The sequence below is a fragment of the Benincasa hispida genome, chromosome 6 (genome assembly GCF_027475165.1).
Source record: "Benincasa hispida cultivar pf3 chromosome 6, pf3_genome.v1.1, whole genome shotgun sequence".
NCBI lineage: Eukaryota > Viridiplantae > Streptophyta > Magnoliopsida > Cucurbitales > Cucurbitaceae > Benincasa > Benincasa hispida.
The window spans coordinates 17,400,624-17,405,697 of record NC_143483.1 but is presented as its reverse complement, the minus strand read 5'-3'; the positions used below and the strand labels follow the sequence as shown (position 1 = coordinate 17,405,697).

The 5,074-nt window shown below is 33.4% G+C and overlaps 1 non-coding gene across 1 annotated transcript; it reads right to left on the bottom strand.

Annotated features, from left to right (window-relative positions):
* Nucleotides 1–513: 513 nt before the first annotated feature.
* Nucleotides 514–597, bottom strand: TRNAY-GUA (transfer RNA tyrosine (anticodon GUA)). Its single transcript is given in 2 exon segments — nt 514–549; nt 561–597. It is a non-coding gene; the product is annotated as a tRNA-Tyr (tRNA).
* Nucleotides 598–5,074: the final 4,477 nt, after the last annotated feature.

Here is a 5,074-nt window from a genome sequence, read left to right as displayed (position 1 = left end):
ATTATTAGCATATAGATATTTAACATGGATATTCAATTCATTATTAAATTTCTTTTCTTATTTTTCTCTTAGTTGTTTGTGATCATTTCTCTCAAATGGTTACTCTTTGAAAATTGGAAGAAGAGAAAAGGAAACCATCCATCTCACTAGATAATTAACATTTTTCCTTTTTTTTTTTTAATTGAATTTTCTCCATATTTTTTCTATCAATTTTTAGTGATTGTTTCTCTCAACTTTTACTTCTTTTGTTTTATTGGGTTTTTAAGAGACAGTTCTTGGTCAAGACAAGAAAGATATGTATAATGAAGGGGTGTAAGTATAAAGGTAAAATAATCTAAACATTAAAATGTGAAAAATGTAAAGAAAAATAAAATTTAAACCTAAACATTAAATTGTGACAAATGTAAAGAAAAATAAAATATAAACCTAAGAATTAAATTGTGACAAATGTGAAGAAAAATGAAATATAAACCTAAGAATTAAATTGTGACAAATGTAAAGAAAAATAAAAAATCCGACCTGCCGGATTCGAACCAGCGACCTAAGGATTCCTGAACATACTACAGTCCTCCGCTCTACCAACTGAGCTAAGGTCGGATCGTGTTATGATGAAGACAAATAAATAAAATTAAATACTAATATACTTATATTATTTATTTATTTGGTTATATCATTATCTTTGTTTGGAAATTTTTTTAATATATAATGACAAAAATAGAGTAAGAATAGGTGTTTGGGGAAACTATTGACAAAATTGAGTTAGTGAAATCGTGTATGGGGTACACGATTGCCATGTGGCAAACTCGTGTACCCGGTACACGAGTATCATTTAATCTAATTAGCACCACGTCAGTTGACTGGTTGATCGGTCAGATACAAACTCGTAGACCCGGTCCACGATTTGCTTTTCTTTTTTTTCTTTTTTTCTTTTTTTTATAAAAAAAGTGTATATATATTTTAATTTTAGATGTACAACAATATTAAAACTTTAGGAATGGGTCCACAAATTCCTTCATGATTAAACTTAATTACATATTTAATCTACAATGAAAACATTTTGCTCTCATATTAAAAAATGTCATGATATTAAAGAATATTTACAATTAGTTCTTTAATTTACAATTTGAAAATGAAAGTTTAAATTAAATTTAAAAACGACCCCCTTGGCCCTTACCCCTCATGGGGTTGTCTTCATATCTCTCTAAATTAGGTTCACTCTGTTGTTGCTGTCATCTAGATGAATACGTCTTCAATCGGTGTCAGCAACATTGAGTCGTCTTGTTTGTTGAATAATACCTTCTACGTTGACCAATGTTTGCTGACACATTGAACCCAATTTTGGTAAGTTGTTCTGCACTGAATATTTTGAACATCGCCGATAAAATTATTTTGTACAATAAAAAAATTAAATATTAAACAATATTCATATCATATATATGGAAAATGTCTGGTTTTAAATCTCTTACCATGCAGTAATAGTAAGTGCTGTCAGGAGTGATAAATCACCTCGTGATTGAATTGTACCAGAAAAAGTAATCGTCTGATACAAGTGACCCATTTGTTAATTCTCCCTGTGCATAATGATCATGTCGTCCATGTCAGTAGGATAAATATTCCGCATGGATTCGACGCCAGTCTTGGTCATGCTTACCTCTCAAATCGATCTGGTGTAATGCTGGAAGTGTATAGGACAACGAAGGTATCTTTTGTCGCAGGGCGAACTGTCTCAACATACGATCTGGATGATGTCACTCTACTATATGGAAGCATATAAGAGGGCTAACGGTCAACCAGATGTCTTCACCATCACGACAATAATCAGGTAAGGATGACTAAATCTATTATGTGTATAGCGTCTAAATAATCTAACAAAAAAAAAAAAAAACAATAAGTATACATCTAAAGTGTTTTAAATATTCATTTATATATTATATATACATTTGCTACCTAATTGTGCATCAGTATGTCAAATATTTTTCTGAATACCTGACACTAAGTGGATGATGATCTAGGGCCTGTAGCTGAACTTGTGGTGCTATAATTGGAAATATGTCATAAGCCCATACTTGTAGTAGTGTCAATGGACCCGCTATTTCCAATGCACAAGCCCGAAAAATTTCTCTATACAACCATGCAAGACATGCACCACCCCACGAATACGTACTAGGGTGCCTGAAATCAAACAGTAGTGGAAAGAACATGAGATGCACTAGAGTATTTGACTTGTCAGCAAACATAAATCCTCCAATAAGTTGCAGGATGTATCCTCGTGCATACCTACGTACGCTGATGTCATCAGCATCGGGAGGTAATTCTGAAAACTGGGACGCCAACCAGGGGATACTCAATCTTGATCCTTTCAGAGTCTCTGGTAGAATGCCTAAGAGCTCTTCACAAACGTTCTTTCAGTCATACTGTAGTAAACCTGTCAATGGTTGCCCGTCCACTCGTAACCCAAATTGTCTGGCAACATCCTGCAGCGTAATCGTACATTCCCCACGGTAGGTGAAATGTGTGGGTTTCTGGTCTTCAACGCTCAACTAGAGCAATAATAAGGTGGCAATCAAGCTGGATGAAACCAATTTGTGCTACCCAAGAAAACCTGCCTGCTGAACATATGGAATAATACGGTGATCAAATGAGATAGTATGTTGTGCAGTCGCCTCCCTTCTCTGACAACTCAACACTACAGTGGAAGAACTATCCCATACAGATTGTGAACGATGCGTATTTTGCTGGTATAATTGTACAGGATTAAAAGAACCAGGCTCCATTACCTAAGAAGTTCAAATTACAATACATAATAAAATTCATGACATAAAATATATATAAAAAGATACAATTACATAAAATAAATTCATTACATAAAATATACAATTACATAAAATGAAACAATTACATAAAAACGCTTGAAATGGATGGAAGTGGCCTTCATAACAACGCTTGAAATTGGACAATTTGTAGCATTCATCAATAAGTGGTATGTATGTCATACGCATGTAATTACAAACTGCAATTACATAAGAGCATGGAATCTTGAATGACTGCCACTTATTACAAGAACATGTTCCTTCTTTCAAGCTCAAAACTTGGGTGTGTTGTCCTTAAATACAGAGAAATCATACTTATGCCAGTTTGTACTTCGAAAGTTTGACTTTTCCTGTCAATGGATGTCACCGTATGTGCAGATGCTCGTTTTTCTCACCTCTTAAGTTTTTTTAGGGCTTATTCTGTATACATGTCCCCATGATCGAGTGCTTCACTGATTTCTCATATCTAGCATTCAAAATACAGTATTATGCGATAGAATGTTAGCCTAACCAAAGAAGTAATTGGTAACATTCTAGCACCTTTGTAAACACCATTCATGCATTCAACTGCATTGCTTGTCATCCACCCATAGCAATACCTACTGTCGTATGACTGAGTCTATTTTTTCAAATCAATGTCTGAAAAATATTCAAGACATTTAGGGTGCAATTGTTTCAATTCTTTCATGCACCGAATGAACTTACGCCTTTGGTGTTGATTTCCTGCCTTAAACATCAAATTTTTTAGTTGCTTTGATTTGTATTTACTGTCAATATGATGAAGACAATATCGATGGTATGCTCTAGGTTCACTCCAACCAATTTCTTCATTATTAATTGCAGCAAGAATGCCCGTATGTCTATCAGAAATCAAGCAAATACCCTCTCTTTGGGTAACATATACACGCAATGCCCATAAAAATCATAACCAACTGGACGAATTTTCACCTTCGACAATAGCAAAAGTAAGGGAAAATATATGTTCGTTTGCATCAATAGATAAGGCGGTCAATAATTTCCCCTATACTTTGAGATGAGTTCCATCGATCTGGATTAATGGCCTAAAATAGTTGAACCTTTGTCTTGCAAGACCAAATGACCAAAAAAACTCATCCAAAAATAGTCGTACCTAGCACATAAGAGGGAAGGAAAAACCAATCTGTTCATGTTCCTGGATTGTAATGAACAAGAACACTCAACCAATATGGATGCTCTGAATATGATTTCTCCCAATCACCAAATACAGCAATCAATGCTTTTCTCTTGGCTTGCCACACCCGTCTATAATTAACATTATAGTCATATTATTTTTTAATTGCTTCTTGGAGTAGGGCCACAGGTACTCCAGGATCAACTCTAACCAAATTTTAAATTTCAATACTCATAAAATTTGAATCAAGCTGTGAATGATCCCGTGTCAATTCTGAAAACAAACATGAGTGTTCCCCTTGAAATTTGGGGATTTCGGACATCCCATGAGTTTTACGTCGACATGCCCGTAACCTCCAAGCACAACCATCACTCCATGATTTACATCTAACATACCAAATATCTTGATTTGATTCCATTACAACAATTTCGTAGTCTGTCACACAATATTTTTTTACAGCAAGCTGTAAATCTTCTTTGGTATTAAACGACATTCCTTTTTGTATTAAACTACAGTTATCTATGCCTACATTCCTTTCTTCCAAAGTAGACCCTAATTCACACGTTGAATTTGTCATTTCCCGATCTATTTGGGTGAACATTTTCGACGGTACCAATTCAAGATCATGTTCTCCACTATCGTCGTTTCCAAATAATTCATCAACTTCAACGTCAATGTCACTATCTCCATTGTCACTATCTCCATCATTTCTAGGTTCAACATATAAGATCTAAATATTATACATTTAAATCAGCCCAAATCTAAGATTCATAAACTATATATTTAAATCAGCCTAAATCTAATATTCATAAACTATACATTTAAATCAGTCTAAATGTAAGATTCGTAAACTATATATTTAAATCAGCCCAAATCTAAGATCCATAAAATATAAATTTAAATCAGCCCAAATCTAAGATACATAAAATATACATTTAAATCAGTCCAAATAAAAAAATAATAATATATCCATGAATCATACATTTAATTCAATCCAAATGCAAACAAAATAATATATATATATATATATATGAACCAATCTTCATTTGTATAAACATATACATATATTTCTATATTCAACCCAACAAATACATAATCATTCAACGAATTAATC